This window comes from Meles meles, chromosome 21, assembly GCF_922984935.1.
Source record: "Meles meles chromosome 21, mMelMel3.1 paternal haplotype, whole genome shotgun sequence".
Lineage (NCBI taxonomy): Eukaryota > Metazoa > Chordata > Mammalia > Carnivora > Mustelidae > Meles > Meles meles.
In genome coordinates this window covers 28,662,423-28,672,150 of record NC_060086.1, presented here as the reverse complement: position 1 = coordinate 28,672,150, position 9,728 = coordinate 28,662,423, and positions in this window count along the sequence as shown.

Here is a 9,728-nt window from a genome sequence, read left to right as displayed (position 1 = left end):
GGGCTCTCTCTTCTGTTCCATTGATCTATGTGTCTGTTTTTTGTGCCTGTCCCATACTGTCCTGATGACAAGAGCTTTGTAATAGAGCCTGAAGTCTGCAATTGTGATGCCACTAAGTTTAGTTTTCTTTTTCAGCATTCCTCTGGCTATTCGGGGTCTTTTCTGGTTCCATATCAATTTTAGGATTATTTGTTCCATTTCTTTGGAAAAAAAGGATGGTATTTTGATAGGGATTGCATTTAATGTGTAGATTGCTTTGGGTAGCATAGACTTTTTCACAATATTTGTTCTTCCAATCCATGAGCATGGAATGTCTTTCCATTTCTTTGTGTCTTCCTTAACATCTTTCATGAGTACTTCATAATTTTCTGAGTATAGGTTCTTTGTGTCTTTGGTTTGGTTTATTCATAGGTATCCTATGGTTTTGGGTACAATTGTAAATAGGATTGACTCCTTAATTTCTCTTTCTTCTGTCTTGTTGTTGGTGTATAGAAATGCAAATGATTTCTGAGCATCGATTTTATATCCTGACACTTGACTGAATTCCTGTATGAGTTCTAACAGTTTTGGAGTGAAATCTGTTGGGTTTTCCACATCAAGTGTCAGAGCAAAGAGTGGGAGTTGGATTTCTTTTCCTATTCAGATGGCTTTTATCTCTTTTTGTTGTCTGATTGCCAAAGCTAGGACTTCTAGTACTATGTTGAATAGCAGTAGTGATAGCTGTTGAATAGTGTTAATAGTGTTGAATAGCTGTGTTCCTGACCTTAGGGGGAAAACTCTCATTTTTTCCCCAATGAGAATGATATTGGCTGTGGTTTTTCATAGATGGCTTTGATGGTATTGCGGTGTGTACCCTCTATCCCTACACTGTGAAGAGTTTTGATCAAGAAAGGATGCTGTACTTTGTCAAAAACTTTATCAGCATCTATTGACAGTATCATATGGTTCTTGTTCTTTCTTTTATTAATGTATTATATCACATAGATTGATTTGTGGATGTTTAACCATCCTTGCAGCCCAGGAGTAAATCCCACTTGGTCATGGTGAATAATCCTTTTAAAGTACTCTTGGATCCAATTGGCTAGTATTTCGGTGAGTTTTTTGCATCTGTGATCATCAAGGATATTGGCCTGTAATTCTCCTTTTTGATGGGGTCTTTGTTTGGTTTTGGGATCAAGGTAATCCTGGCGTTATAAAATGAGTTTGGAATTTTCCTTCCATTTCTACTTTTTGGAGCAGTTTCAGGAGAATAGGTGTTAATACTTCTTTAAATGCTTGGTGGGATTCCCCTGGGAAGCCATCCGGACCTGGGCTCTTGTTTTTTGGGAGATTTTTGATGACTGCTTCAATCTCCTGACTGGTTATGGGTCTGTTCAGGTTTTCTATTTCTTCCTGGTTCAGTTTTGGTAGTTTATACATCTCTAGGAATGTATCCATTTCTGCTACATTGTCAGATTTACTGGCGTAGAGTTGCTCATAATATGTTCCTAGAATTGTTTGTATATCCTTGGTGTTGGTTGTGATCTCTCCTCCTTCATTTATGATTTTATTAATTTGGGTCCTTTCTCTTTTCTTTTTGATTCTTCTGGTTAGGAGTTTATCAATATTATTAATTCTTTCAAAGAACCATGTCCCAGTTTCATTGATTTGTTCTACTGTTCTTTTGGTTTCTATTTCACTGATTCCTACTCTGATCTTTATGATTTCTCTTCTCCTGCTGGATTTAGGCATTCTTTGCTCTTCTTTCTCCAGGTTCTTTAGGTGTAGGGTTGAATTGTGTGCTTGAGACCTTTCTTGTTTCTTGAGAAAGGCTTGTATCACTATATACTTTCCTCTCAGGGCTGCCTTTGCTGTGTCCCAAAGATTTTGAACAGTTGCGTTTTCATTTTCATTTGTTTCCATTATTTTTTTCAGTTCTTCTTTAATTTCCTGGTTGACCCATTCATTCTTTAGTAGGATGCTCTTTAGCCTCCATGTATTTTAGTTCCTTCCAACTTTCCTCTTGTGATTGAGTTCTAGCTTCAGAGCATTGTGGTCTGAAAATATTCAGAGAATGATCCCAAACTTTTGGTACAAGTGACCTAGGATGTGTTCTATTTTGGAGAATGTTTCATGCGCACTAGAGAAGAAAGTGTATTCTGTTGCTTTGGGATGGAATGTTCTGAATATATCTGTGATGTCCATCTGGTCCAGTGTGTTATTTAAAGCCTTTATTTCCTTGTTAATCTTTTGCTTAGATGATGTGTCCATTTCAATGAGGGGGTTGTTAAAGTCCCCTACTATTGTTGCATTATTGTTGATGTGTTTCTTTGATTTTGTTATTAATTGGTTTATAAAATTGACTGCTCTGAGTTATGGGCATAGATATTTAAAATTGTTAGATCTTCTTGTTGGATAGACCCTTTACATATGATATTGTGTCCTTCTCATGTCTTCTTAGAGTCTTTGGCTTAAAATCTACTTGATCTGATGTAAGGATTGCCACCCCAGCTTTCTTTGATGTCCATTAGCATGGTAACTTGTTTTCTATACCCTCACTTTAAGTCTGGACGTGTCTTTGGGTCTAAAATGAGTTTCTTGTAGAAAGCATATTGATGGGTCTTGTTTGTTTTTTTTTTGTTTGTTTTTTGTTGTTGTTGTTGTTTTTGCTTTTCCATTCTGATACCCTGTGTGTTTTCACTGGGGCATTTAGCACATTTACATTCAGGCTAACTTTTGAAAGATAAGAATTTAGTGACATTGTATTGCCACTAAGGTGACTGTTACTCTATATTGTCTCTGTTCCTTTCTGGCCTATTACTTTTAGGCCCTATCTTTGCTTCGAGGACCCCTGTCAGTATTTCCTATGGGGCTGGTTTGGTGTTTGCCAGTTCTTTTAATTTTTGTCATGGAAGCTTTTTATCTCTCTTTCTATTTTCAATGACAACCTAGCTGGTTATAGTATATATATTTCTAGTTTAGTGCTCTGAATATATCATGCCAGTCCTTTCTGGCCTGTGAGGTCCCTGTGGATAAGTCTGCTGTCAATATAATATTTCTACCATTGTATGTTACAGTCATCTTGTCCTGAGCTGCTCTCAGGATTTTTCTCTTTGTCACTAAGACTTGTAAGTTTTACTGTTAGATGATGGGGTGTGGACCTATTTTTATTGATTTTGAGGGTTGTTCTCTGAGCCGCCTTGGTTTTGATGCATGCTTCCTTTGCCACATTAGGGAAATTCTCTACTATAATTTATTCCAATATACCTTCTGCCTCTCTCTTCTTCTGGGATCCCAATTATTCTAAGATTGTTTCATCTTATGGTATCACTTCTCCCTCCAATTCTCCTATTCTGGTCCAGTAGTTTTTTGTCTCTCTTTTGCTCAGATTCTTGATTCTCCATCATTTGGTCGTCTATATCACTCTCTAAAATAAGAAAATAAATAAATCTTTTTAAAAAAATTATTGCCTGGGTGGCTCAGTCAGTTAAGCAGCTGCAGTCTGCTTGGGTCATGATCCCAGGGTCCTGGGATTATGTCCCGCGTCATGCTCATTGCTCAGCAGAGAGCCTGCTTCTCACTCTGGCTACTCTGCCTGCCACTCTGTCTGCTTGTGCTCTCTCTCCTTCTAACAAATAAATAAAATCTTTAAAAAATAATAGAAGAAATTAGCAAGACACGTTCTAAATATGGAGAAGATTGTACTAAGAAGTGTTTTTTTTTTTTTAAAGATTTTATTTATTTATTTGACACACAGAGAGATATCACAAGTAGTCAGAGAGGCAGGCAGAGAGAGAGGGGGAAGCATGCTCTCCACTCTGCTGAGCAGAGAGCCCAATGTGAAACTTGATTCCAGGATCCTGAGATCATGACCCGAACTGAAGGCAGAGGCTTAACCCACTGAGTCCCCAGGCGCCCCTGAGCCAAGTTTTTAAATCTCTCTCAGAAGAAAAAAAGTGATGGTATTTTTTAGTATGTTAAAAATAAGGATAGTGTCCACTGTTTCATACATTTCCAGTTTCTTCACTTTTCTGTTTTTCTTATTTTCTAATTCACATAATATATTCACATATCTTCCTAAGTTTTAATACTGTCAAGGCTCCTTTCTGTGGCTTGTTGTAAGAAAGAAGATAGGCCTGTTAAGGAGAATGCAGCTTTCTATAATAGCAGCATTTGTTGCTCTAGGTTATTACTAACTTTTCCCACACAGGTGAAAATTTCTTCCCACATTGACTAGTCATATAACAAAGGAATGTATCTGTATCAATAGGAATTCATTTCATCTTAGTGTATTTCATTTGATAGTTTATTTGTATGTATGTAGTTAATATAGGTATATTTTAGACATAAGGCCATCCTCCCATTCACTGATTTTGAGAAGAGGTATTTCCTAGGTATACAGTTTTAAGGTTTGCACATTTGAATTCATACACAGAGAACTTTTGCATGTGGCATTAAGGTAATTTGCTGAAGAAAATGAAAGGGGGCACAATCATTTTGGGGGGAGAAGTAACAGCATATACCACACAGACCTGCTATAGTTACTCAATTATATATCTGGATAGGAGCAATTTTATGACAATACTGCCATTTTTCCAATTGATTTTTCCAATTGATTCATGATTTCAGAAACTTGATATACCATATTTTCATTCCACGTTAGGAAAATCCTATATCTATGCAAATCTGTTGTCGTGACAGTATTTTTTTTGAAATATTTTAATTCATGTATAAGTAACAAAGTGTTATATTAGTATCAGGTGTGCAATATAATGATTCATCCATTGTATACATGAGTCTTGTGTGCATCACCGTCACTGTCCTCTTAATCCTCTTCACCTTTTTCCCCCATCCCCCTTCCCACCTCTCCTCTGTCAACCATCAGTTTGTTCTCTTTATTTAAGAGTCTGTTTTGATTCATCTTTTTTATTTGTTTATTAAATTCCAGACATAAGTGAAATCACATTTTATTTGTCTCTCTCTGAGTGACTTCTTTCAGTTAGCATTATATCTTCTAGATCTATCCATGTTGTTGCAAATGGCAAGATCGCATACCTTTTTTTAATGCCTGAGTATTTATCCATTAATATATGCACAGATATTTGGGTTGCTTCCCTATCTTGGCTGTGGTAGTAATACTTCATTTAAAATAGGGGTGTATCTCTCTTCTCAAATGAGCATTTTCATTGGTCTCGGGTAGATTACTGGATCCTGTGGTATTTATACATTTTGTGAGGAACCCACATTGTGTTTTCCACAGTGGGTGCACCAGTTTGGACTCTCACCAACAGTGCATGAGGGTACCTTTTGCTCCAGTCCTCAACACTTGTTATTTCTTATGGTTTTTCTTCTACCCATTATGACATGGGAGAGATGCTATCTCATTGTTATTTTGATTTGAATTTCTCCCATGATTAGTGATAGTAAGCACCCTTTCATGTGTTAGCTGCTCATCTTTATTTACTTATACAGAAATGTCTCTTCGTGTTCTCCATTTACTTTTCAGTTGGATCAACTTGAATCATTTAAGTTTTTTTTTTTTTTTTTGGTGTTGCATTTTATAAGTTCTTTATATATTTTGGATATTAACTTCTTATCAGACACATCATTTGCAAACATCTCATATTCTGTATGTTGTCTTTGTGCTTTTTTGGTAGTTTTCTAGGAGAAGTTTATATTTAATTGTAATCCCAGTGTATTAATTTTGCTTTTGTGTCCCTTGCCAGAGGAGGCCTTCCTAGAAAACTGTTTCCATGGCTGATGTTAAAGAAATGACAGCCTATATTCTTTCAGGAATTTTATGGCTTCAGGTCTCACATGGAAATCTTTAGTCCATTCTGAGTCGTTCTTGTGCCTGGTGTAAGGAAGTAGTGTGATTTCATTTTTTTGTGAGTGGCTGTCCAGTTTTTCCACATCATTTGTTGAAGAGACAGAGATTTTCCCCATTGTGCATTTCTGATCTCCATTGTCATGAATAAATTGACCATACAAGAATGGGGTTATTTCTGGACTGTCTGTTCCGTTCATTGATCTCTGTGTTCATTTTTGTGCCAGGCCATATTGTTTTGATTACTACCATGTCGTAGTATATCTCGAAATCTGGAATTTTGGTACCTTCAGTTTTGTTCTCCTTTTTCAAAATGGCTTTGGCCACTCAGGGTCTTTTCTGTTCCATAGGTTTCTTTGTTCTGGTTGAGTGAAAACTGGTGTTGATATTTTGATAGGGATTGCATTAAAACTGTGGGTTCCTTTAGGTAGTATGGACACTTTAATCTTGGTTCTCCCACTTGATGAACATGGCATTTGCTCATGAATTTGTTCCTGTCATCTTCAATTTCTTTCACCAGTGTTGGATAGCTTTCAGAGTACAGGTGTTTCACCTCCTTGGTGAAGTTTATTACTAGGTGTTTTAAACTTTCTGGGGTAATTGTAAACATGATTGTTTTCTTAATTTCTCTTTCTACAATTTCATTAGGAGTGTATAGAAATGCAACAGATCTCTAATACTAATTTTGTATCCTGAAACTTTACTGAATTCATTAATTACTCTAGTAGTTACCTGGTAGAGTCTTTAGCGTTTTCTCTGTCTGTATCATATCATCTCAAAAGAGAGAAATTCTTTAGTAGGATGCTCTTTAGCTTCCATGTATATGAGTTCTTTCCAGATTTCCTCTCGTGATTGAGTTCCAAGTTCACAGCACTAGGGTCTAAGGATATGTGAGGAATAATCCCAAACTTTTGGTACCTTTTGAGACGTGATTTGTGACACAGTATTTAATCTATTGTGGCGTATGTTCTATGTATACTCAAGAAAAATTATTATTATTATTATTATTATTATTATTGCTTTAGGATGGAATGTTCTGAATATATATGCAAAGTCCACCTAGTGCCCTGTGTCATTCAAAACACTTGTTTCCTTGTTGATCTTCTGCTTAGATGATAGGTCCATTCCTGTGAGTGGGTTGTTCAAGTCCCCTACAATTATTATATCATTGTTGCTGTGTTTCTTTAATTTTGCTATTAATTGGCTTATATAATTGGCTGCTCCTGTGTTAGCAACATAAATATTTACAATTGTTAGATCTTCTTGTTTGATAGAACCTTGAAGTATGATATAGTAACCTTACTCATCTCTTATGACACTCTTTGGTTTAAAATCTAATTTGTCTGGGTGCGCCTGGGTGGCTCAGTGGATTCAGCCTCTGCCTTCGCCTCAGGTTATGATCTCAGGGTCCTGAGATTGAGCCCTGCATCGGTGTTTCTGCTCAGCAGGGAGCCTGCTTCCCCATCTCTCTCTGCCTGCCTCTCTGCCTACTTGTGATCTATCTCTCTGTCAAATAAATAAATCTTTAAACAAATAAAATCTAATTTGTCTGATAAGGGTTGCTACCCCAGTTTTCTTTTGAGGTCCATCAGCATGATGAATATTTTTCTACCCCCCTCACTTTCAATCTGGAGGTGTCTTTGGGTCTAAAATGATTCTCTTTAGATGAAATATGGATGGGTCTTGGCCTTTTCATCCAATCCTAAACCTCATGCCTTTTGATTGTCCATCTATTCCATTTACATTCAGAGTAACTGTTAAGAGATGGGAATTTAGTGCCATTGTATTACCTCTAAAGGCACTCTGTCTGTATATAGTCTCTGTTCCTTGATGGTCCGTGTTACTTTTGGGCTCTCTCTTTGCTTGAAAGATCCCCTTTAGTATTTCTTACAGGACCGATTTAGTGATTACAAATTCTTTCAGTTTCTGTTTCTCCTAGAAGCTGTTTCTTTCTCCTTCTATTCTGAATGAGAGTCTTGCTGGATAAAGTATTTTGGGCTGTATATTTTTCTCATCGAGAACCCTGAATATATCATTCCAGCCCTTTCTGGCCTGCCAGGCCTCTCTGTATGGGTCTGCTGCCAGTCTTCTGTTTCTACCCTGGTAGGTTAAGGACCTTTTGTCTAGTGCTGCTTTCAAGATTTTCTCTGTGTCTCTGAGATTTGCAAGCTTCAGTATTAGATGTTGGGTTGTTGACTTATTTTTACTGATTTTGAGGGGGGGTTCTCTGTGGCTTTCGAATGTGGATACTTGTTTCCTTCCCCAGGCTAAGGAAGTTCTCCACTATATTTTGCTCCATTATACCTTCTGCCTCTCTCTCTCTCTGTCCATATTTCCTCTTCTTCTCAGATCCCAATTATTCTGTAATTGTTTCACTTTATGGTATCAATTATTTCTCCAATTCTCCGTTCATGATCCAGTATTGCTTTCTTCTCTTATTTTTGCCTTCATATTCTCCATCATTTGATCTTCTGTATCACTAATTCTCTCTTCTGCCTCATTTATCCTCACAGTTAGAGCCTCCACTTTTAGTTGCATCTCATTAGTAGCCTTCTTTATTTCAACTTCAATTTCATTAGATTTTAGTTCTTTTATTTCTGCAGAAAGACATTCTCTAGTGTTCTCTCTGCCTTTTTCAACCCCACCTAGTATCTTTCTACTCATTATTCTAAACTCTAGTTCTGACATCTTACATATGTCCATACCAATTAGGTTCCTGGCAGTCAGTACTGCCTTTTGTTCTGTTTTTTTGAGGTGAGTTTTTCCATCTTGTAATTTTGTCCAGTGAAGAACATATGAATGAGAGAACAAAATACTAAAATGGCAACAACGACCCCGGAGATAAATACAGTAAATAAATCAGATGGAACCGAAACTGAAAAAAAAAATTATAAGAAACAAAACAAAGCAAAAAAAACCCCCTAGAACACAAAGAGAATATCATGGGACAGGGAGGGAAAACAGAGCAATACACTGGATCCTGTGTTTATTTTGGTCTGTTTCTTAGAAAACCAAATCCCAAAATTGTAAAGAAAGACTTATCTATGTAGAAAAGTAAAATTAAATACAATGAAAGGATAGATTGCAACAGTAAAAATGAAACTTAAAAGTCCAAAAGAAAAAAAGGAGGAAAAAAAGAGGGATGTTACTCATCCAGGTGAACAGAACACAGAGAATATCATGGGACAAGTGGGGAAAACAGTGCACTACACTGTATATCCTGAGTGTATTTTGGTTGGTTTGTTAGAAAAAACTCCATCTCAAAATTGTATAGAAGGAAAATCTTCCAGGGTACCTGGGTGGCTCAGTGGGTTAAAGCCTCTGCCTTTGGCTCAGGTCATGATCCCAGGGTCCTGGGATTGAGCCCTGCATCAGACTCTCTGCTAAGCAGGGAGCCTGCTTCTCCCTCTCTCTCTGCCTGCCTCTCTGCCTACTTGTGATCTCTATCTGATAAATAAATAAAATCTTTAAAAAAAAAGAAGGAAAATCTTCCATAAATAGATATATGAAATATAGATCATTTTAATAAATAATATATAATATATAATATATAGTATTACATAATGTATATTATGTAAAATACTTCCACATTTTACAAATTTACATATTTACATATATTTACAAATATATCTTTTAAAACATGTATATTTATACACACACACACACACACACATATATATATGTATACACCAAAATGAAATTAAATATGCTGAAGGGATAGAATGTATCCATAAAGATGAAAATTTAAAAAGACTTTAAGAAAAAAAGAAAACCTAAAAAAACTAACAAAAACAAGAAGGGGAATAGGAAGAGGAAGAAGAAGAGTAGATATTATGATTAGGCAGTTGAAGAGAACAGAGCAATACCCTAGATCCTAGTTGTACTATGGTCTGTTAGAAGAAACTTCACCCTAACATTGTAA